The 25,483-nt window shown below is 45.1% G+C and overlaps 1 protein-coding gene across 3 annotated transcripts in view; it reads right to left on the bottom strand.

Annotated features, from left to right (window-relative positions):
- Positions 1-25,483, bottom strand: part of ERG (ETS transcription factor ERG) — a 106,877-nt gene that overhangs the window by 72,223 nt on the left and 9,171 nt on the right. Inside the window, exon 1 of one of the 3 annotated variants that reach the window (XM_027701812.1) lies at positions 23,494-23,524. The exons of the other annotated variants lie outside the window; for them this stretch is intronic. The gene's annotated coding sequence lies outside the window, so the exon portion shown is untranslated. Of the gene's footprint in view, positions 1-23,493; positions 23,525-25,483 lie in introns of those variants that run through there. 3 annotated transcript variants of the gene reach the window in all.

The raw sequence follows: 25,483 nt of genomic DNA, 5'->3' as shown, positions 1-25,483 counted from the left end.
GTAGGAGTTGATGGAGCAATGCACTGATTGGACTCCTCCACGAACAATCTTCCCAGGGCAAAATGATGAAGGCAAAATTCAGGCTGCAGGAGATGCCATTCCCATCAGTGCTTCCAAAAACTAAATGTTTGTTGCATATGGATATGGCAAAAATCAGCTACTTCCACTGCACTGGTAACTTGTTTTTCTTTCATTTTCCTTTCCTTTTTCTATCTAGGAGAGAAGAACATGTTTATCTCATCCTTTTAAATACTGAAACCATCAAACCAGCAGTAATTAAAAAAAATATTTTGCAATAAGATTCAAAGAATCATTTGAAATTAAGCACTTGGGAAGTGTGATGTTACATCTTCTAGGAATACTCCCAAGGCTAAGCTGTGTGGTCCAAAAGGGATAAAATTCCCACATATCTGTAACTGTCTGATATTTCTGGCTCTCTCTAAGACCCTGTAATACCACATGTCTTGTGAGGGAAAAAAAAAATCACTGTCAACTAGTTATATGGTTTTATAATACTCAGTTATAAATTTAAATTAGAAATATTCATCACCTTGGATCTCTAAGGCTTGATGTCAAATAGCAGGTATTTCCAACAGACAAGAAATGCCATGTTATTAAAGTCCTACCTGATCTGATTTCCATATGATCACATTTCTTAAGCTCAGTACATCTGAGAGAAAGACATTTCCAACAGCATACAAGAAAATGAGATTATTATCTTAAAAGTACTACAGTGAAATCAAAGGACTTGGCAACGATAAACCAAAATATTTTCTCTTGGGGAATAAATACACTGGCAAGAAAGAGCAAAGGAGTTCTCATTTACTTTAATGGATAAAAAACTGTAGGCATAAAATGCTTATCATTCAGGGGGGAAAAATGCACTGAATATAATTAATTGCCAAGTTAATTCTAACTCAGACTTTTTACAGAGCTGGGATTTGTCATGATCATCACAATCTTTTTACCCCTATCTAAAACACTTTGTAGTGTTCTGTGCAAACTGGAATATCTGAGTTTCAAAGGGCTCTAAGCAGATCGTGTTACCAGGCACAAAAAGTCCTGTCCAATAACAAAAAATGAGCAGCAGTGGAAACAGGGAGGGAACCAATAATTGATAGGATTTAATGCATGATTTAAGGCCCGGGAAAGAATCCCTAAAGCCTTCTCCTACTGTGAAAGGCTTGCCAGACATGTGTGAAAAACTTGCTAAAACATGTGTGTTGAATTACTTTGGTGGCCTGTGACTTTCCCAACAACCACTCACAATTAGCTGGGATCCAGTAGGACAGGAATGAAATGTTGTGTGCAGCATTATTCCCACAGAATGGGGCACTTGTTCTGAAAGGATCTGTGGTTTGGGCCAGGCCCTAGAAGATGCCAAACTCTTCCAGCTCATGGCACTCAAGGGCATGTTGTGTCTGCTGCTTCTTCTCTGTTTTTCAACCGCATCAGCTGAAAGATGGATGTTTAAATTATCCCTTCGTCTGCTGGGCTGGATCTGACTTTGAATGATTTGATCTTAACCCTTCTGGAATTAGCCCAGAATGTTCCACAATGCAGAATGGTCAGGAGGCTCCTGGTTAAAACATTTTTACCCAAAGTGCCACTGCATTTCCCCAGAAGGAGCAGCGGCATTGAGGCAGTTTGGTTTCCTTGGCCTCGCCGCCTCCTAATCCTTCCTTCCCACTGCCAAGGACTCCTGGTCTCACTCCTGCCACTCACAGACTATGTGCAAGAACTCTGGGTCCCTGAGGGTTCCTGTGTGAGCAGCTGTGGCCAAATGCAAAGCAAAATGCTCCTGGTGCAGGATAAAATGCTCCTCCTGCCCTTCCCTTGGCAGGCACACAACCTCTTTCCCTCAGCTCTCTCATCCTCACACAAGGCTGATAAACTTTGGACTGTCAACCCCTCCTCTGTGAAGCTCTGTTTTTCCTGTGAAATATGGAAAGGATCTCCTTGAGTTAAGCCAGTCCTAAACTGTCCCTCCAGTCAGATCTGTCCCCACACTGAATGGCTGCCTCGATGGGGGAGTGATCCTCGTTTCACCCATAAATTGTAACCAACATCACAGTTCTAATTTAAAAAACAAGGCAATGAGGAAAGGCTGAGACAATTGGGATTGTTCAGCTTGGAGGAGAGAAGCTTTGGGGTGACCTGATTGTGGCCTTCCAGGGCCTGAAGGAGCTCCAAGAAAGATGGAGAGAGACTATTTCCAAGGGATGGAGGGACAGGACAAAGGGGAATGGCTTCCAAGTGATATCAGGAAACAGTTCTTGGCTGTGAGGGTGGTGAGGCCCTGGCACAGGTTGCCCAGAGAAGCTGTGGCTGCCCCTGGATCCCTGGAAGTGTCCAAGGCCAGGTTGGACAGGGCTTGGAGAAACCTGGGCAAGTGGAAGGTGTCCCTGCCCATGGCAAAGAGTTGGAACGAGATCATCTTTAAGGTCCCTTCCAACCCGAGCCATTCTGGCTTGTAAATGGCAAATCAGTTATGATGAGAAGGCAGCAAAAATGTTACTCATGGCACTGTAATTTTTTTTTAATGATCTGGCATTAAAAAGAAAAGGAAAAGGGAACAGGAAAGGAAAACCTGAAAAATTCTCCTCAGACTTTAAAGTAACTAAGATTTTTGTTTTCTTCAAGTGTTAATATTTCTTAATTTTTCAGTTCTTTGTTTCAATAAAGGACACTACTGGTACCTGAGTTGTTGTCACTTAGCGACTGTAACTACTTGATTTCTTTTTAATGATCTCATTTTGCTTTTGAAAATAACACCACAGATGTGAACTTCGGTCCTGTAAAGAGTTTTATATGGGTTTATCTTTACATAACCAAACCCAACGTTCTCACTGAGTTCAGTGAACGCTACGTAAAATATAAGGAACAAATTTATGGATGTGGTTTTGCAGGTTTGGGACTTTATTTTTCTAATTTTTTTCCTTTTTATGAGATGTTTCACTGCAGCTGTAACTAAGACTGTAATTGTTCCCTCATATATCACAGGTACAAATGCTTGAGGCCACCGGTTTTTATGTCCAATGCAGGTCAGTCAGCTGTGAGATTCACCAGTGTCATCAGACACTCAGAGTTCTAGGAGACCTAAACCAGATGAAAAATATGCAGGCATTTGCAGAAAACATGGACTTTACTGTCTGATGTGGAAAACAGTCTTTGACAGACTTCCTTCAGATGTGACATTGATAATGGTCTTACCAAGAATATAGAAAATTACCATTTAAAAAACAGTCCTGTATAGATGGATCAACCTTCCAACCCTCAGCTGCTGACACTACTAACAGTACCAGTACATCCTAAGGAGTTATTCAAGCTACTTCTCCAACCAGCCACAGGTATTTAGGATGCCCAGGTGGTTTAACACCCCAGCACTCAAACACGGGGCTTGTTCCCCTCCGAGGCCAAGCTGCACTTCCAGTCTTTAAAGGCCTCTCCCCATATGCATCCTTTCCATCACAGTGCAGTGAAACCCTATTTATTTATGGGCAATGCAGTTATTTGCCAAAGAATGTGGTCTGGGGACAGCTGAACACATTTGTTAGCTCAGGACAAACTTGCCGCACAGTTTTGGCCCGCACAAAAATAACAGGCAGGCTTTGGAAACGTCAGAGGTTCCCTTGAACTGATATTTTTTAAGTGGCTTCAACCCTTGGTTTTCAGGGCACTCGTCATGAAAGCAAAAGAAGGAAAAAAGCAGGATTCTCAGAGTTTTCAAGGAAGGAACCCCCCTCCTTTCTCCACAGTAGCCCAGCACTCGGATCACCTCATCCTTTGCCAGCAGCGTGCAGTCCCCAGCTCAGCCTCCCACTTGCTCCTCAATTGTCCTGTGAGAAGTAGGACAAAAGGAATTAAAAGCACCTGAACTGCAATATATAACACTTGGTCATGTGCTTTCCTGGACCAGGAGCTTCAATCCTAAACTTCTCCTGGGTCCTGCAGAGCGGCAGCCCCAAATCTGGGGGCGGGGGGAGCTTTGTCTCCCCTTGGAGTACAAACAACACACAGGAATAAAGTTCTAAAGGAATGCACTTCTCTCCAAGCTCTGTTTGTGTAGGCTTTGCTCGAGCCAAGCATGTGCAGAACCAAAGCTGTGCATCTGCCAATATTCCAAGAATGATCCAAGCAAGCCCATCAAGACACTGCCAGCCACACAGCTCCCTCCATGAGGAAAGAATTTGGGATGCATTATTTGACACAGAACCATATAATTGCAGCGTCAAAAATTAGAGTCAATGGCTCTAATCAACTGCCAAGAAGGGGGATATTTTTCTGGCTTGAGCTTCTAATAGAAAAAATAATAAAAAAAATGCAAAAGTTACAGCAATTCTGATGTTACTGAGCTGTCATTCCAGAAATTTTCCTTTAAAGCAAAACTGCGGTGGATAACAAATAAAATGATATGTGTTAGTTCAAGTAAGGTTGGAAAACACACATGGCTTTTTCAAGCTTCCTATACCAAGCAACAGAACCTTCTGCACTGTGAATATCCAGATTCATACACGGCCATTTATGTTATGTTATGTACAAAAGTAGTTGAAATAGTTGACTTTTCAATTACAATGATGATTTTAGCGTGTCTGGCTTTTAACAAAATATTCAGCTGCTGTGGGTGAAGTTTCATTGGAAGGATTTTCTCCCTTGGGTTAATTTTTTTATTGTGTGGGGTGTCTTTTTTTCCTAGAGTTGTGGGATTTTTTTGTTTGTTTGTTTGTTTGTTTTGTTTAGTTATTTTAAGTTATTCAACCATTTTTAAGCTGGAACACCTATAGATTAAAACAGACCTCATGCATTAAAGTGTCTTATGGAAATTATATACATAAATTCACGCTCTTTTGGGCTTCATTACATGGTGATTCCCTGGGCAAGACATGGAAGGAATATCCTTCCCCAAATATTCAGAGTATACAGGGAAGAAAATGCAAAGGATGCAGTGGGGTGACAAACATCTTCATGCAGTCGGTAAATCAGGCTGTGTAAAGCAGATTGTTGTGGAGCAGGGCTCCACTGGGGGATGGCTTTTGAGGAGAACTGCTGACCAATGATATCAAAGCAGCAGACTGAAAAGTGAAGGAAACTTGTGGTTTCTTTTTGACTCCGAGATGAATTCTTTCATCAGATGAACCACTTCTGAAAGCATCCGGCGTGTCTGACATACCCGAGGGACAGCCAGGGTCTATTCTGGGGCAGCGCAGGCAGGGTCTGACTCAGGACAACATCCTCACTCAGGAAGGACGTGAAATTTTAGGTTTCACTTTAAGCAGATGCTTAAACCCCGTGAAAACTGGGGAATTTTAAGCTTAGCCTCAAAGTTAAGCACATCCTTTGACTACTTCCTTAATCCCAGATCAGGAGGTAGAAATGCATGTTGCTACTGGTGACTGCAGAAAGGAGTAGAAAACCCAAAAACCTTATATGGGGAGCTAATGGAATGTCAGTTATTATTGAGAAAGCTTCCAGAAAAATAGGAAGAAAACCTAAGTGAGCAGGATTAGAAGAAAAGAGGTCTCCTAGCCAGGATCACAAATATCATCCCTGCATGTAGTGTTAAAAGAGCAGCAGAGCAGAAACACCCCGTGCTGTCAGAGGGTGATCTGTGGGACAGATCTGATCACACCCATCAATCAATTGTTCCTTATTGCCCCTTTCACCTCTGAACAGAGACAAAAGGGCTGTCACACTGCAGGCTGAGCCCCAAGCTGTGCTGAGCCCAGTGCCTCTGAAATCCTGGAGCACTAGCACCTCTCCAGGTCTGGTCCTGGGAGTTACAGCTGGAGGCGTGGATGATAGAAAAATACATCTCTGTTTCATAAAATCAGGCCTGTAAATCAGAGCATTTTTTCTGGAAAATGCTCAAACCTGGCACAAGTTTGTACAGAGTCACGGAATCATTTAGGTTGGAAAAGACCTCCAAGATTATCGAGTCCAACCTGTGACTCATCACCACCTTGTGACCCAGACCAGAGCACTGAGCCCTCCAGCACTCTCAGAACTTCAAATGAAGTACTCAAGTGCATCCAAGGCAGAAGAAAAACAGGTTTGCCAGACTACAACCATTCCAGATCTGGTGACCAATGGCAGAGCTGGAAACTCGGGGAAGCGTTCAGGTGAGTGGATGACTTCATAAAAATATGTCTGGATATGAAAATAGTCATTAGTTATTAGTCACTAGGGAATTACTCGTTATGAAATGGCCTTATGCTGAAGGAGGGTAGGGTTAGATTGGATATTAGGAAGAAATTGTTCCCTGTGAGGGTGGGGAGGTCCTGGCACAGGTTGCTCAGAGAAGCTGTGGCTGCCCCTGGATCCTTGGAGGTGTCCAAGGCCAAGTTGGAGCAACCTGGTCTAGTGGAAGGTGTCCCTGCCCATGGCAGGGGGTTGGAATGAGATGATCTCTAAGGTCCCTTCCAACCCAATCCACCTATTATTCCATAGTGATTTATGGTGCACCAAACAGGCACAAGCCTAAAAGGGTCACTTAAGATTTCTTTTGCTCTAGAAGGCAAGTTGGGTGTAAAGAATCAACATCCAGCACAGACAACACGAGAAGAAACCCTCAGAGACCACTTCAAACCGTGTCAGGGCTGTCTGTGGGTTGCCCCACACCCAAGGGAAAATGAAGCCACCCAGGTGAGCACAAAACCAATGCTTGTCCTCCACCAGCTCTGCACAGGAGCTGTTGCTGACCCTGTGCCTTTTGGTGAAATTTGTGATGGCTTTATAGCAAGTCTAATCTAATAACAGGCAACCTAATATCATACAAGCTGTTGGCCTCCTTGTGGGACTCCACTTCCATTAACATCAACTGGGAAGGATCTGACATGTTGTTCTCGGCTTCACTGGGTTCCCAGAGCTTTGTTTCACTGAACAAGTTTTTTTGTTTCAAGAACAAAGTGCAAAGATATTTGCCAGGATAAGCTGATGCTATTTTTTATCGAGCAAAATCCACTCAGAAAATAATTTTTAAGAAATGATCGCACTTTTCTTCTCCAAGCAAGCAGGAAAATGTCTCTAGTTTGTCAAGAGGGAAGAGATGAAATTAGCTGAGGGAAACAAGTATTACCAGGTTTTGAAGAAGCACAGCAAAGCATGAGCACAATAAGGACCAAGTTTGTACGAATAAACAGCATTCTCTGGCAAAGAAATAAACTGGTAGTTAGCAAACCATTTTGGGAAATAATCATGGAAATGACTAAAATTTATTTTAAAGGATTTGCTAATGGGAAAATATATTTCTGTGCTGGCACAAGGATACAGACATGGTGAAAAAGTTAGGGCAAAGTTAATGGAGCAGAGCTTAGAGTAAATATTCTGTAGAAAACACTGTTTGGAGGACGTAGCTTTTTGTATTACAATCTCCATTCCATTCAACCTCCAGGAAAGGTCATTGATTTAATCAAAAGCTTTTTTTTTTCCCCCCCTTTGGTTATGCTCCCAAATGCACATACCATCAAGATCTGGTGCACAGAAATAATTTGAAGCAAATCTTCTAAAAAAGGTTTTGAAGATGCTTGCCAGTAGAACATTGTGCCTCACAGCTATAATATCAGAAAAAGCCATTCCATTTAAATTAATATATTTGGCCAGACAGCTATATTAAAATTCTTGTTGTTTTTTCTGTTATAATGGTAGCCTGTGGTATGACTAGCCCCCTTCAAAAATCTGTACAGTTATTGCCTTTCTCTTGCCTAGGGTGCATCATATGTTTTTGATTTTGATGAGCTGCCTCATTAAAACAAACACTTATGCAAAACAAAGGCCGTGTATCACAGGGCAGGGGGATGTAACCCAGCTTTTGAAGGCTGCAGCGCTTCAAAAAGCATCTTTCAAAGGGGAACTTCCGTCGACCCGGCTCCACTTGTGTTTAACATTTGTGGATGATGTCAGACACGCTCGGTGCTCGGCCCCTGCGAACAAGGAGGCTTCAAAAGCCACTCTGGCTGCAGCTGTGGAGCAGGCAAGTGCCTGCTGGTGGGATGGGAAAGGTAGGGCTTTCTCCCCACGTGTGTGTGTGTGTCCCTTGTGCCAGGCAGAGCAGCTGCAGTGCCCCGAGGAGAGCTGGGTGCTCCAAGCTGGTGGTGCTGGACAGCTCCGCTTCTCCTCCGGGGCCACCTCCTAAAGGCCTCTCCCCACCTCTGCAGGTGACCCCTCTCCCAGGGAGACACCACTTCCAGAGTGTCTTTGGAGGGAATCAGGGCTGTGCTCTGCAGCAATAGTTTCTTCTGGTTCATTTTCGGCAACTTGAGAGGTTATTTTTGCCCTTAATGATGTGTGGTTCCCTCACACTGGAGGAGGAAACTCCCTCACTTCAAAAAAAGGACTTTTTGGTGCTGGAGCATGTCCAGAGAAGGGCAACAGAGCAGGGGAAGGGTCTGGAGAACATGTCCTGTGAGAAGCAGCTGAGGGAGCTGAGGGGGGTTATCTGGAGAAGAGGAGGCTCAGGGGGGACCTCATTGCTCTCTGCAACTCCCCGACAGGAGGGGGCAGGGAAGGGGGGTCGGGCTCTGCTGCCATGTCCCGAGGGAAAGGAGGAGAAGAAATGGCCTCAAACTCCACCAGGGGAGGCTCAGATTAGAGATCAGAAATTTTATTTTCCCTGCAAGAATGGCCAGGCCTCGGAATAAGTGTCCCAGGGAGGTGGTGGAGTCACTGCCTCTGGGAGTGCTCCAGAGGTGTCTGGATGTGCCCCTTGGGGACATGGATTAGGGGTGATTGTGGTGGTGCTGGGTGAGGGTGGCACTGGATGACCTTGAAGGTCTCTCCCAACTTTGATTCTGTGATTCTGTAAAGGGAGTTTCAGACAAACAGCTTGAATTCAGACATCACAGATGTCTGAAGGTAGGTGAGATGAAGCCTACCAATAAAAAGTAAAGATATGACTTTGTTGTACATTTTTTATGGCTTTTCTTTAAAAAAAAACCCAAACCCTCAAATGCCAAGGTTAATGCTTTTCATCCAAATCTCTCAAGCTGTTTACACAACAAACTACATCACTACTACCAGCTTAACAAAGTTTATATCAACTTGATTTTGGAAGGTCATAAAAACATTACGAGATCTCAGTGATTACTGTGGTTTTATGTAATGTGTTTCTCAAGTTAATGTTTTTCCATTGTGTCAAAATACTTAGATAAATGCAGACACTGAAGCAAACATTTGCATACTTTAAAAAATGTTCAGTTTGGCATTTCTGACACTGCACAAGCTCATTTCTACCCACTTATCATTGAGATTTGATAACCACTGCTAGTAAAAATTCAGGAGAGTTTCTTGCAAACTCCCTTAAAATGCAGCACAATTGGTTACTGTATTTATAACTCAGTACAGAAAAGAAATTACCAGCCTGTGCTACTGCATCAACCTTCTAAAATAACTATTGCTAATCTATATATTCTACAGTTGTAAAAATGTCCATATTTTTACTTCTTATGTGGCACATTTTGAAGTGACTGACACGAAATTGTGACAAGACAGTTCTGTGCTGAAGGATGATTTCAGTGAGAGATGAGCACTGCTGGATTTCTTTCTGGCCTGTAGCTTAGATGGTTTCAATTATCCATTCACAAAATGTACTACAGGAAACGCAGGGACCAGACCAGTCATACACTTGGAGTACAGGTTTTTAAATCAACTTAGTGAATTCAGGCTGTAGCTTCCTCAAGACTATGAATGGATTGATGTCATGTGTGAGTTACTTCAGAGGATGTACAAATATGTAGAAAATAATTCCATATTCATGGACAACTATGGAAGAAAAACAGACAATATTCAGAATTTGAATAGTTTGTTAAAACATATTCAAGCACGTTGCCTTAAGAGCTCTACTCACCAGTTTATCTTGTCATCTCCCTCTGCATGGCTCTACTATCTCCTTTTTTATTTCTTTTAGCAGACTAATTATACTTAAAAGTGAGTATTTAATTTCCTTTTACAAAGCTAGCAACTAGACTTCAAAAAATGCATGCTATTATCTAGCACTGCAGTCTGCCAAAATAAAATAGCAAGAAGTGATACAGTTCATAACCAATAAAAGTATATACACAGAGCTAAAAAAGAGAGTGAGGGTTAAATCCTGTCTCTGCTGAAGCCAGAGGAGCTTTATCACTGTCTTCCTTAGAGCCTGCACTTCATCCCAGCTACTCATAACACTTCTCATATTTGATAGGGACCAATTTAAAGTGATAAATAGCAGCCAAATTGCACGTGTGTGTGAGGGGGGGGGAAGATTTAAAAACGGCCTCAGTGTTGAAATTAAACTACTTCTGTCAGTTTTGAAGTTTTTGGCCTACCAGGCTAAAGCTGATTTAAGCAGGGAAAATGTTTCTGCTTGTGTTGGTTATCTGAAAGCTCCAAGCTGGTCAGACCAGCTCCTTCTCAAGTCATCTCCTAAACGGTGTTCAGGCTGCCCAGATTTAAAAAGGGTCACCAATCCACATAACCAACCTTCACTCAGAAAATCAAGTTATGTGCCTGTATATTGGATTAAGATCTAGCTTCAGGTAGCAAAAAAAAAAAAAAATGCCTCACATGACTCTAAAGATGTTTACATTGTGAAATATGGTTTTTCTTCATTTCCTGTTGGTAGAACCTTTACTGCAAAGCCCTGAACCTGAAGTCATGCGATGTCTGTGTCACTGTCCAGACAGAACTCGCTGCAAAATTTAATCTTTGAGACTTGGTGCCCATTGAAGCTGATCATCAAAGAATCACTGAGGATGCAAGAGACCTTCACAATCACCCAGTGCCACCCTCACCCAGCACCACCACAATCACCCCTAATCCACATCCCCAAGGGCCACATCCAGACACCTCTGGAACACTCCCAGACACAAGGACTCCATCACCTCCCTGGGACACTTATTCCAAGGCCTGACCACTCTGGCATTGGATTTTTTTTTTCCTAATCTCTAATCTGAGCCTCCCCTGGTGGAGTTTGAGGCCATTTCCTCTCCTCCTTTCCCTTGGGACATGGCAGCAGAGCCTGACCCCCCTCCCTGCCCCCTCCTGTCAGGGAGTTGCAGAGAGCAATGAGGTCCCCCCTGAGCCTCCTCTTCTCCAGATAAACCCCCCCAGCTCCCTCAGCTGCTCCTCACAGGACATTGCCACAAGGGGCACTGGGAATGGTCAAATCCAACCTTCTGGCTCCATAAACTCCCTCACCAGGATGGGAAGTGTTCTCCCTGCCTTGCTGTCCACCATGTCCTAAGCTTTCCTGTGACCCTGCTGTTTGAATGACGTCCTGGGGAGGGCAAAATATGAGTTTAAACACCCCTCTCGTAAAGAAGGGTGAGCAATCCAGGTCTGAGGAGATAATTTTTCCCCCCTAAAATGGTATGAGAGAGGAGGAGCTGTTTAAATTTAGGCAAATTCTGTAGATTGAACGTGACTGCCCCCTGTTGTGAAATGTCACCACACTTAATTTAAGAATTGTGTCATTATTTTTCATTTTTTCTATTTCCTTGATAGGTTTGGAAGGTAATTCTTCTACATTACTTCAATTTTATTCCTTTCAGAGAGCACAACCCTTCAAAGCAGGGAAGTGTAACATGTTGTATTGCTTTCCTGGCAGTGTGTTCAGTGATATATAGCTTTAAAACAGTGATTTCATATCATCAGTCCCTTCTAAATGATTTCTCTTTTTTTTGTTTTGTTTTGGGGTTTTTTTTGTTTGGTTTTTTTTTGTTGGTTTTTTTGGGGTTTTTGTTGTTTTTGTTTGTTTGTTTGTTTTTTGTTTTGTTTTTTTGTTGTTTTTTGTTTTGGTTTGTTTGTTTGTTTGTTTGTTTGTTTGTTTGTTTTGTTTTGTTTTTAATAAAAATAAAAATATCCTTAGTGTAAAGATACTTCTTATACAGTTTCATTTTCAAATGTAAATATACAGATTGGAGAAGGAAATTGTGGTTATGCTTTGGAGTAATGCAGCCAGAAGACTTTTTGAGAATGAATTGCTGATTTGCTACCTGAAAATGAAAGTCATTAAAAGGCATGTTGACAGCGATGAAAGGGATGTAATTACAGATTCCTTCCTTTCTTTGAGGCACCTCTCCCTTCAAAAAACGTTTCCTTTGCTCCTGTCAGGGAAATATTTCAGGAAACTCCCTCACAGCTTATCTCGGGAAGAGGGAGGAATATGATGTGCTGTAGGTTATGCCCCCACGTGTGAAGCTGATCTTTGTCTCCCACATCCAAGTCAATTTTTAGCCAAAATTGTTTGCTGGCCTGGGGGGAATAATGGTTTCAAGTTAGAACCACATGCAGTGCAAGATGGATAGAAGAGATGCTACCCCCTGTGAAGCCTCTCAGATGTCTGGCTCTGAAAAGAGCTTTCCCATTTCTACCATGCCAAAACCAGGAATATTTGCAGGGCTATTACAGCCAGCACTTCCAAAACTGCCTTCTCATTAAAGTCTCTCATTCAAATAAATTTAAATGTCTCATATCTAAACCACATGACGGGGTGTTGCAGCGGGGCGAGGCGTGAGCTGAACCTCACCCAGCACAAAGGCAGCCTGGTTTGCTCATCAGGAGCACCAGCAGTACGTAGTAAAGTGGCTGAAATCACAAGCCCACTGTCCAGTTTCCTGGAAAAACGCTGTCAGACACCCTCTCTCCTCCACACAGCTCCACCCATTGTGTCCCAGCCCTCGTTTTTATCGCGTTTTTCAGCAGAGCCCAGCCGACACCGTGGGAAGTCCTGCATCCCCAGATCCCAGTGCTCACATTAAACCTGCCTTGGAGAGCCTCTAATTTAAAGCATGTACTTATAAGATCATGAGAATTTCCACCTCTTAAAAGACAAAGCCCATCATTTTGGAGCTGCTGTTTCCTCTCTTCGGTGTGAGGTTTCCCTCTGATGTAGAGGGCAACGAATGCCAGGCCCTAAGGCTCAGACTAGAACATCCCACACATTTTAAAGAGGGCCATGAGAAGAGAGTTTCCTTTCAAAAACTTTCACGGGGGAAAAAACACAGAATTTATTTGTCTGAAGTGACAGCAGAAAGCTTTGATTTCTAGCTTTAGGCATCTACTGTTCACCTCAGAAATTTTACCTGGTATTTCTCTGTTTGGAACTTTGGCACCCACCTGGCAGCTCTCTGCCTGTTTTACTTGATAAATTTACTCTCCTAAAGCATGTCTGAAGTGGGAAAACACTGCTGCCTCCTTTGCTGCTGGTGAGGTGCCATCTCCCCACTGCAGAGCAGGTGACTGAAGCAGAGGGAGACCTCATGCCATGCTTGGGATGGAGCAGGAAATTGGTAGAGATGCTGAATCTGCCTGAAGATCAACAGAAGATCAACAAATGAGGTCACTTGACCTCACTGGGGTCTGCAGCTTCCTGCCAGGGGGCACTGGAGGGGCAGCTCTGACCTCTGCTCGCTGGGAGCAGGGACAGGAGCCAGGGAAGGGCTGGAGCTGGAACAGGGCAGGCTCAGGGTGGATCTCAGGACAAGGTTCTTCCCCCAGAGGGTGGTGGGCACTGCCCAGGCTCCCCAGGGCAGTGGGCACGGCCCCAAGGCTGCCAGAGCTCCAGGAGGGTTTGGAAAACGCTCTGAGGGACAGGGGGGAGTGTTGGGGTGTCCTGGGCAGGGCCGGGGGTTGGACTGGATGATCCTTGGGGGTTTCTTCCAACTCAGGATATTCCATGAAACTGAGGCCACCTGGGTTGTTACCTCCACCTGGTGTTGGCTGCAAGGATAATCCAAAAATCAAGCTGGTTTTTCTTCCCCTCATCCTGAAGTGAGAAAGGTGCAGAGCCTGCACCAGCTGCAGTTTATTCGTATGTTGTTTATTCACACTGAGGACCTGGCCTCCCATGACCAATGCCATCAAAATACTGACAGTGTGCCAAATGTTCCCAGTTTTTCAGAAGTGCTGCAGACTCCTGTTACCTCTGAGTGGTTGACATGTTTTACCCCAGCCCTGGCTCCACTTCAGTGATGAATGAAGTGACTCCTATAAAAATTGTCTGAAAAGCTCTCAGAGACTGCTTTGGGATAAAAGCTACACCATATGGTGCAAATAGCCAGGAATAATGTGCCTCCTTGTCAGGAAAAGCTAAAATCTGCAAGAGCCACAGGGATCCTATCTAGGAATGATACCATCAACTTGAGTAATAGGGTTGTGCATTTGAATCTATTTTAAAGGGCACCTTTCTGAGGCAGAAAAAGAACAAAGATAGAATTATTTAATTTTTAGTCAGAGCCATGCAGACACAAAGTATTAAAACAAAATATTTCACTGAACTCCTAAACAAAAAGGATTAAATATACTTTTAAAATTTTGTGTAATTCTACAAATGTCGGTGAAAGGAAAATTAGCATACAAAAGTGAGTTTTGAAACTTTAAAAATTTGCAGTCCCATGAGACACTTTTGCCCTCCTAACTACCACAGAAAACATTAAAAAAAATTAGTAATTTTTACATCCAAATTGTTAATCCCTGTATCTCTGATACCTTTGACTGGGTGCTAAAACTACCCAAGATCCCAGTTTGAAACATATCTGGTAAAACTTCTTTCCATCTGATCCATTGGTTATAAAGGTTAAATTTTATTTTAGAAGTTTAAGGAAACTCTTCAAGCCTGCGAATGCCCCCTTCCACTACAGAGTCAAGAAGCAGCAATGTATGCAAATCCTTTAGAGAGATTATCATTACCTTAACTGAGCTGCCCAAAAGTTCAACATCTAGGCTAAAATTTTTGCCTCTTTTGAAATCTACTTTTAAATGGGATTAAATACCCTCTGGATAGGCCTCATTTTCCCTTTGCTCTGAAGGCAGGTTTAGCTTTCAGGTGAGGTAGGTGAGATGAATCTTGATCCCAGTGACATAAAGTCCCTTTTTTTAGGAAGAGACAAGGAGTTATGACCATAAACTAAATCACAAGAAGTTCCACCTCAACACGAGGAATAAATCCTTTACACTGAGGGTGAAGAGCTCTGGAAGAGCTGCCCAGGGAGGGCATGGAGTCTCCCTCTAGAGACATTCCAAATCCACCTGGACACAGTCCTGTGTCACCAGGTGACCCTGCCTGGGCAGAGGGCTTGGACTGGATGAGCACCAGAGGTCCCTTCCAACCCCAACTATCTTGTGACTCTGGAATGTAATGAAGACATGTCAGAGGAGGGATTCACAGCCCTTATCTGCAGGACATAGAGAAGACACAAATAATGGGATAGGCAAGGCAGAAAACATCCTACAAAGCACGTGGTACTGGGCAGCCAGCACCAGCCACACCAGCTCCCTGATCCCAGGGAACTCACAGAGCACTGGGATCTCACTGACATAAGTGAGGACAGGGCTTGGCACCCTCTGCACCAACTCATGGAAACTCTGAATGAAGCCCGTGGCAACTGCTTTATGTAGTTCCCCCAAGTGAAGATATATCTGGAGAGCTGAGGAAACTGTAAATAGGAATTGGGTCATCCACATTCCCATTTTAGATCCAGCTTAGCTGGGAAACAACCAGAAGTCATCACCAGCAGACAGGTGTTTTTTTTAGTGGTGGTTTTAGCCCAGGCCCCAGAAAACAAGATGTTGGCCTCACTTCAGGTTACACCCATGCATGGCTGTTAACCTTGGCAGCCTCCTCTGGAGAGGAGAAGGCTTCCTCGAGGGACAGAGACCAAACTATTCTCTCATCCTGCAAGTGAATGTTGAAGGCCATGCCTGGAGGCACCAGGGCAAAGGAAAGGGTGCTCATCCAGCTTCTTCCTGCTCCATACCATTCTCCTGGGCACAAGGGATCATCCAGGCCCACAGTCCCTTCCCAGTGCCCACCCCACGTGCAAATGCAGACATGATACCTGAGAAGAAATTTCTTATACAACAAGGCTTATACAACACCTTGCAGGGCCACAGCAAACCTTGAGGCTCCCTCAAAGCATTTCTCCAAGGACACCACTTGACAATATGCCCAGAGACCTTCAGTGTTACAGTCACAGAACAAGAGATTTCCTTGGCCAGGAAGGAGTTAAGAGGTGGGTTTCTAATCAGTCACTGAGCACCAACTCTTCTGTATTTCTTTTTCATGTTCTGTTTCTCGATTTCTGAAATCTCTCAGCTGGGGCTGTTCAGCCTCCAGAGCAGACACTGAGAGGGGACCTCCCCCAGGTCTGTAGGGGCTGCAGGGAGGGGGCAGAGGATGGACCAGGCTCTGCTCGGGGGGGCCCAGCAATGGCACAAGAGGAACGGGCAGGAACTGATGCCCAGGAAGTTCCACCTGGACAGGAGGAAGAACTTCTTTGCTGGGCAGTGACCCAGCACTGAACAGATCGTCCAGAGAGGGTGTGGAGTCTCCTCACTGGAGATATTCCAGAACCCTCTGGACACAATCCTGTGCCATGTGCTCTGGGATGACCCTGCTGGAGCAGGGAGGTGGGATCAGATGACCCACTGTGGTCCCTTCCAGCCTGGCCCACTCTGTGGTTCTGTGTACTTCTCTCGATACAAGTTGAAAAATGAAAAAATTTATACTGCAAGAGACAATAAATGCAAAAAATATTTTGCACAGCTATCTCAAAAAACATACATTGACACCAAACTCTACCAAACCCACCAGCAGCAGCACTAGGAATGATTCCACGGAGGAGCAGTATCAGGACACACATTAATCCTGTATCTGCTCCAGTCACCAAGCTCAGTCACAGGCACAGAGACCCAACACAGCTGATTAGAGACTCCAAAAGCTGATTATGGTATTAATTACCACCACTGCCATTTGTCAGCCACTGCACCACATGGATCACTGGTTGGTCCAGACAGAAGACAAATGAAACAGAAGCTCAGGACTTTCTGCAGAATAACTTTAAGAAAAGTTATCTAAGACAAAGGGTTGTCTCAGGATGCAGGTTCATATTTCACCATAAGTTAGAAACTGATAAGCAAAGAGTCAGAGACCAGTTTTCAGCATGGAAGGAGATTAATATGGTGTGTCTCAAAAGCAGGTTTCAGTACGTTTAATCACAGTGGTAGTTATTCAACGGCACATATTTTTTCACATTACTTTTGCAGATTGATTTGTCATAGCACAGTGCTTTCTACTTGGCTCGGTGACACATTCTGTATTTCCTTCAGCTTATCTTGAATAACCTAAAAAACCCATGAACATGGATATCATCTCCAATCTGGTTGGGGCCTCGCTTCCCGTTTTCCAGCTCATTACTAAACACATTAAATGCCAGATTTAGGATGTGATTGGAGACACCCCTGCTACCGATCTTGAGTGCCAGGCTGAAAAATTAATGTTAACTATTACTTTCTTGTTTTCTCTTTTCTATCCATTTCTAATGGCTGACTGGATGTCACTTTTTCCTTCGACAAGAAAACTTTTCGAGCTTTGTTTTTTTAAAAGAAACCAAACCCATTCTTTCAGATCCCCTTTCTTTTTGTGTGTGTGTGCATGTTCTAAAAAAACGTGGTACAAAAAAGACTTCCAATTTTCCTTTGGAAAATACATCCCACTTCATATCACTGATGTAGGAGGTGTATTTATAACTTTGCCATTGTTTATTATTGAGACTGGTCAGGTGTTATTTTTGCCCTGCAGAAAGGCCTGGAGGTGCTTCCCAGCACCGCTCTCATGTTTGTTTTCAAAACTAAGTACAAAGACTGTCACTCTTAAGTTCTCCACTTCCCTTGAGTCCATACATTTCTGTCGTGAGCAGCTCAGCCACTTCATTCTCCAAGCCTTTCCCAACTCCTGGATTAATACCATTAGGTCTGGGTAACTTGTTGCTATTTAATTTATCAGTTTGTTTCCAGCACCCCCGTCTGTTGATCCTGGCAACGGAAGCAAAATGCTTTAAGGGCGCCTCTAGAGCAGATATCTAAAGCAAGTCACACACACATCCCTAAAAAAAAATTCTCACTCCAGCAGCCAGAACTGGAGATTACAGCCCGGTTCATGGACATGAGCCACACCAAATCAAACAAGGGATCCAAATAACTCAGGTCTTCCTGCTGCTGAACGTACAGTACCACGTTAAAGCTCTGTATAATTAGCACAATCCAAAGCAGATGTATTTTTTTCCTCCCAAATGGTAAATATTCATGAGCTTTATTCAGTTAAGGTGGCTGCTGGTCTGCTCCCAGCTGTGTGTGTGTGCAGGCACATGGATTGCAGGGGCTGCCCTGAGGACAACGTGCTACGGGCTCAAAGATGAACCTGACCCACAATGCAGAATCCCAGAATCACTCAGGTTGAAAAAGACTTCCAAGAACATCAAGTCCAACCTGTTCCCAATATCCCCGTTGTCCCCCAGCCCAGAGCACTGAGTGCCACATCCAGGCCTTCCTTGGACACCTCCAGGGATGAGTCTCCACCACCTCCCTGGGCAGCCCATTCCAATGCTTAATAATCCTTTCCATGAAGAAATTCTTTCTGAGGTCCAACCTGAGCCTCCCTTGGCACAGCTGGAGGCCGTTCCCTCTTGTCCTGTCCCTTGTTCCCTGGGAGCAGAGCCCAATTCCTCCTCTGGCTCCCCCCTCCTGTCAGGGAGTTGCAGAGCCAGAAGGTCCCCCCTGAGCCTCCTTTTCTCCAGGCTGAGCCCCCCCAGCTCCCTCAGCTACTCCTGCTGCTCCAGCCCCTCCGTGTCTCTCTTCCATGAGGGCCCAGAGCTGGACACAGCCCTGGAGGTCCCTCAGCAGTGCCAGCACAGGGGACAATCCCTGCCCTGGGGCTGTGCCCACGCTATTCCTGATCCAGGTGCCATTGGCCTCTTGCCCCCCTGGGCACACCCGGGCTCGTGTCCAGCCACTGTCACCAGCACCCTCAGGTCCAAATCCTGTTCCAGAAGAACCCTGGATGGTGGTCACGACCACCATCACTATGTGGTATCATCCCAAAAGCACCTACCTCAGACAACTTGGACCTTAATTCAACCACAAAGTGCAGCTCCTTGCCCCAAAACAGTGGTGGCAAGAGCAGACTGTGGAACCAGGCACACTTGGACAGCTCTCTGTTTACACAAAGACCAAGAGCAGCCTGGGGAGACAGACAAACCAGGGAGAGGAGCTGACCTGCCAGCAGCCCCCTCACCCTTCTCCCCCCAGCCCGGCATTATTAGGGCCGCAATGGGATCCATGTGTGATCCCAGCCCACATGTGCTCCGTGCTTCCTGTGCTCCCAGCCCTGCCGGGGCCCGGGTTTTAAATGACAGCATTTTATTTATATTTCTGCCGCCAGGGGCCCCACCAAGGCTTTGCTAATTCTGGACACCTGCACGGTCCGTGAAGGGAGCAGCCAGTCGGCACTGGGGCAGGAGGGAGGAAAAGCATCGGGAAGAGGGAAGAGCAGTCCCGAGGATGGGAGTGCTGGGAGCAAGGAGAGCTGCTCCCTTCGTTTGTTCTGGAGCACACACTGATATTTTTTTCAGACCAGCCCCAAACCTCATTCGGGGTTTGTTTGAGGTCTCCTGTCCCATGGAGGATGGGGGGCTGCACAACCCAGTGACCAACTCTCAGGCTGCACAAAAACTCGGGGGGGTTTGGCCCCCCTTCTACCTTGAACACATTAAACCAAACGCAGCCAAGCAAAGGTGGGGGAGGATCAAACCTGTGCTGAGGCAAGCAAACAAAACTGCTTTTTCCAAAGCTCTCCTGATACATTTAATATGGCTGGGGGTTTTGGAAGCTATCTGTCATTTTCGTTTGGCTTAAATATAGATCAAAAAATCCCTTGATCCCAAGAAGGCACTGAGGAGACTCAGTCAAGACTCCAGAAGGGATGTGCTCCTTAACTTGGAAAGTTGGCAGATGATTTAATTTTGTTAGCAAATTTGACAACAGTGCCATAGGAATTTTCCAAAAAATGAAAGAGCCCTTTCATAGGCTCCTCTCCCCAAAACCCAATCCAGTGTCTAAGAATAACATTCAGCCCTCATTAATTAATGATATCAGTCCGAATAATGTCAGATTGCCTCAGAGACCTCGCTGGGATGGATGAATCACACCCTGCTGGCTCCAAGGCTCTCCCTCTGACAAACTGCAGTCTGTGATGACGGGCTGCTTTGCCTGGAAAGCTCTCACCCACCAGCCCCAGCAGCTCTCAGCCCCTTCTGAGGTGTGTGCTCAGTTCTGGAGCAGACTGAGGTTAATGGGTCTCTGAGATAACACTTGGCTCCTCAGGGACCTGCAGGCTGATGTCACACCAATGTGCCTCTGCCGTGGGCAGCACCAGAGCTGGCCCGTGCTCCCCTAGCTTGGTTATCTCTGCTGGGCACTCAGAGATACACCCTGGCTGTATCAGGAAGGAAAATATTATTTTCACCCTGGTTAGGTGGTGCTGCACCTCCCCACGGACTTTGTGTGATGGATTAGCAAGAATGGATTGCAGAGATCCACTAATTTTTGAGATTCAGAGCAGAGTCAAGATCACATCCAACAGCAAAATGCCACAAAGAAATCTATCTGTGATTCTGGCTTTTACCAGAACTACAAACTGAGATTTCTCACAAGACCTACTCAGCTGATACTGTTCCAACACTGGGAAAGATATGTCAGCTGTCTCTATAAATGTACAATTTTACTGGAACCGTAATTATGTATGAAAACATCCAGACTGCTTCCAAAGTGCTCTATCTTAGTATTGATATAAAATTGCCTTGTTTCTGCTTGAAATGTAATCACAAATCCACGATTCAAGTCTTCGTGTACCCCCACTCTGCTTTCTGCAAGAACTGAAAGCGGTGACTCCTCATCAAGTCATGAACACGGGGTTCAGCAACATTTGTGTGTTACCGTCTTTTTACGTAAACGCTGCGTTCCTGGGCCTCGTGAAAAATGCACAGGCAAGAACAACAACCACGTTGTTTAACACATTCAAATAAATGTTTATTCACAGATGTTCTGGTGATGGCCATGGCTGGTCAGGAATGAACATCATCTCCGATCGCTGCACCCCGGTTCCTCATGGAACAGCCCGATCCTGCCACGCAACACTGAGACCTGAGCTGAGCTCAGCCTAAACACCAGCTCAGCACAAACGCACGTGTGGAATTCCCTGTGGGATCCCGGTCACGGGGGAGAAGTGTCAGAGAGACAAAGCTGGGACTTGTCTTTCTGTGCAGTGTTTGTTTATCCGCCGCACACGTCGCGCCCCGTAACGTGAAGCCACCAGTTTCAAATTACAAATATACCATAAATGCCATAAGTCATTTATTTTTCTGCCGTGCCTGGGAGAGCAAATTTGGCACTTTTTAAAAAAAAAAATCTCGTCTGATGCTGATGTATTCTGATTGCCACTGCAAATATATATGTTTTTGTTAGGCATAAGCAGCGTTTTGATGTGACGGCCAAAAGCCCTCAAAGGGTTTGGTGCTGAGGGGTGGGGCCTCGAGAAAGGCCCATCAGACTTTGGGACCCCGGCCACAAACAATTTTCTGTTCAGTAGGACTGGCCTGAGAACAACTTTACCGTGCTGTTTACTCTAAGGCGTGTTGGTCCTAAAAGCGACTGACAAGCTGCACGCACAGACAGTCGTGTTTGGGAGAGGTGCTGCCAAGCAAACCTGTAAAAAGCATTAAACCCAGAATTTGTTATTTTCCTAAAGCATCCTGAAAACTTACGCTGGGTGATCGCGTTCTGAAAAATCTGGTAACGTTAATTTCACCACTGAAATATGATTTCTTTTAAAAGCCCCTGCCACAGGATCCACCCCGACATCTGGAGAACAGAATCCAGGCCGACAGACTAATGCACATGTGGAGGAGTGTGTCTGCTCCTTTGCTGCTTCTCAGGACAGACACATTGTCTCCCTCTCCTTCTCCCTGTCCCCTCCTTTTCTTTTTCCTTCTTCTTTTTTTTTTTTCCCCTTCCTTTTTAATAAGACTACACATGTCTCCCAGCTCTGCTGAGAATGTGACCAGTGTGTGATATTGCCTTGCGTCGACACACAACGTCTGGCTTAGGTGATACCAAGTGGTTGCTGCCCTGGCTTTGAATGCTTTCTAGGTTATTAACCAGCACATCTGGCTCTCTCCCTAGGAGGGTGAGTTCTGCAGTGCCCCAGGAATTTCTTTCATACACCACTTTTATTAGCTTTTCAAAAGAATACGGATTACCGCTGGAAAGGAAGACTTAGGTCGTTTTGCAAACATATTGGTCCCCAACCTGTTTGCCATGTTTAAAAAGCAACAATGAGAAAAGCCCATTAGCTGATTTTCAGAATTAATCTTCTTTCCTTTTAGCACAGCCTTATTGCTCTTGGTCCGCTTTGCTGAAAAAATGGCTCGTGATTTGTGATAGAGAGAATTTAAAACAAAACAAAAAAAAATCACAACATTGCAGAAAGCCACAAGGATAACTCAGTTTGGAAATGAAGTGCCCAAAACATTAATTTCTAATCCTGTTTTTCCTGCAGACCTCACTCCATCACCACAGAAGGGAAGAGAAATGTGTTTCAGGCTTAATCAAAAGAAAGAAGTGCACATGTAGCTCCAGAGAGCAAATTTATCCGCTTTGCCCCCACATGGAAGTTACACAGGACGTGAAGTTTGAATGCACAAGTGATATTACTGTAATTTCCCATCTGGACATCCCTATTTCAGTAATGTCAGAGTGGCCTTTTCTGTTTTCATTTATGTCACTTCCGAAGCCGTTTAAGACAAATGGGAAAACTACTTTTCTTGCAGAAAATAGATCCATGTGGGGCAGTTACAGAGGGAGCTCTCCAGGGCTTTCCTTCTACCTGGTCAGCGAAGTTCAGCATTCCTGGCCCAAGCTCTCCTGAAGCAAACCTGGAAAAAACTGCCTCCTCACCTGGAATTCCACCTTCCCAGGAGGAACCTGCATCACCTGCCACTGCTGAGCACTGCATAAGCACAGAGAATATTCTCCATGCAGAGCTAAGCAAGTACAGAAAAAAACCCAGTTTGCTGGACTTGCTAATCAATCTCTTCTTGAAGCCACATGAGGCCACATTTTCGGAAGCTGTCGGCACTCACCAGCTCCCATTGTTCCAAGTGGGAGCTGTTTGGCACTCACAGCTTCTGAAGGGCTGATACTTCATGGAGGTGTTTAAATGGGAGCTCTGCTCTCCACTAACCTTTTGCAATTGCTTTTGGCTGGGCTGATCATCCAGAAATATCCCATTGCAAAGAGCAGTGTAAGCACTCACAGAAAGTCTATTTTAAAACCAGGCATAAATAGCCCCTACTCCTCCAGCCAGGGAAAAGAAACAACATTCTGTGATTTCCCCAACCAAGGGAGACAGCCAGGCAAAAAGTTCACAAACTCCAGTAAATTCATACAATGAAAACAAAACAAAAATTCCTAATTATGTAAATGAAAACAGTGAATGCTTTCAAGAATGTCACAGCCTTACTTGGGAGATTTCTGCAGAAGAGAACAAGAATTCGAGTCCATCAGATAAAATCCCGATTTCTTTAGATCGATATCAAAACAAAAGGGATGCCCAGTCGCAACTCTTAAGCCGTAAATTTTGGTATCAGATAAATTACAGGCAACAGAACACAAAGATCTTCTCACCTCCTCAGGTCTGAATCTTCTGAAAAGCCCACCTTGGCAGCACTAGGCTTGGCATTATTCAGTCAGCTCCAGGCTTAAAAATAACCCCGACTCGTTTGGTCCACTAAGGCTCATGGAAATCCTTACAGGGCTTTTTGCTGCGCTTGCCTATAAATTGCATTGTCTTCTGAAGGCTTCCTGTCCTGAAAACAGAGGCAACTAGCACAGAGATTCAACTGAGATTGTTTTCCCCCTCTTCTGCTGCTTTTATTTAACACACACACACACACAAAAAAAAGGGGGGGGGAGAGAGAGAGAACTGGTAGAAGTTCCTTACAGGAGTTGGAAGAGGACATCTGCAGGCAATTTAACATGAGGGTTTGTTTCTGTGTCAGCTGGCAACCCCTGGATAACTCTGTCATGTAACTTATATGCTAAAACATGATGTAGGACAACCAGTGAGATTGGGTAAATATGGCAGCACATCAGTTTTATTTGATTATGATTTATACTTTTCTCGAAGGGAGCAGCCCTGCCATAAACCATGGGAACAAACCCAACGCTGCAGCCACGAGGGCGTCCCACCCCGACAGCACTGACCACCAGACCCACCTTCTGCTGCAGCCCAGGACAGCCCCAACCTTCCTGTGAACAGCTTTTTCCCAGGTGAAGAGGGGAATTTCTCCATTCCCTCCCAGCAGCCCTCTCCTGACTGAGTGAGGATCCAGCTCATCCTCCTCTGCAGGCGACAGCGCCGGAACGTGGAAGGGCTCGTGCAAGCACAAGGCTGAGCCCAAATTTGTGCCTCAGTTCACTGCTTCCAAAGGGCAGATCAGGAACAGATCTGCAGATAACCCAGCTCACCCAGTTCCTCTACTCCATGTGTTTAACTTCCTCCCTATTAGAAGAATCTGGTCAAGTGAGGAATGTTCATCCATTCTGGTTCCACTCCTGTTCTTGCATCGGATCTTACATGTTTTGGCATTTATAGCTTTGCATTTGAACCGAGGCACTGATTAGATTCAACTGGTAAAATTGCCTTCCTTCCCCTTCCTCTCTGTGTGCATACTTTGGTTTAGATTATTAGTAATTTAAAAATCAATCTTGCAGTTAAATGTTTAATGGTGTAATTGCTTCTGTTGCCTAAATTTGTTTAGTTTGTGCTTTATTAGCATGTAATAACTGAAAGTATATTTTCCCCTGTCTGAGTTAATAATGTCTCTGTGATGGCTGACACACTCTTTGCTGGCTGGCTGCAGTTCTGGGACAATTCTGGAAGAATTGGAAAGATTTTCTGAAGCTGTAAGTGAGGAGCCAGTGGGTCCATTTAACTGAATTCTCAGTTGGCCTCCAACTGTGTTTTAAATAAATTTTTTTTTTGTTCGTTCTGAGTTCATTTTGAGGGCCTCTCAATCTAACTGTTGGGCAGGAAAGCTCTGCTGTCCCAGACCTGGACACGTGTGCCAGCTGTGTCACACAGAATCACAGGATGGATCAAGCTGGAAGGGACCACAGTGGGTCATCTGGCCCAACTTCCCTGCTCCAACAGGGTCATCCCAGAGCACACGGCACAGGATTGTGTCCAGAGGGTTCTGGAATATCCCCAGTGAGGAGACTCCACACCCTCTCTGGACAATCTGTTCAGTGCTGGGTCATTGCCCAGCAAAGAAGTTCTTCCTCCTGTCCAGGTGGAACTTCCTGGGCATCAGTTCCTGCCCATTCCTCTTGTGCCATTGCTGGGCCCCCCCGAGCAGAGCCTGGTCCATCCTCTGCCCCCTCCCTGCAGCCCCTACAGACCTGGGGGAGGTCCCCTCTCAGTGTCTGCTCTGGAGGCTGAACAGCCCCAGCTCCCTCAGCCTTTCCTGCTCCCAGAGATGCTCCATCCCTTCAGTATCTTCACAGGAGAATCATCTTCCAGCAGCTCCATGTCCCTGCTGTGCTGAGGAGCCCAAGTTGGACCCAGCACTGCAGATGTGCCTCCCAGGGCTGGGCAGAGGGGCAGGATCACCTC

This window comes from Neopelma chrysocephalum, unplaced genomic scaffold (genome assembly GCF_003984885.1).
Source record: "Neopelma chrysocephalum unplaced genomic scaffold, ASM398488v2 Primary Assembly neopelma1_166, whole genome shotgun sequence".
Lineage (NCBI taxonomy): Eukaryota > Metazoa > Chordata > Aves > Passeriformes > Pipridae > Neopelma > Neopelma chrysocephalum.
This window is presented reverse-complemented; position numbering and strand designations above follow the sequence as displayed.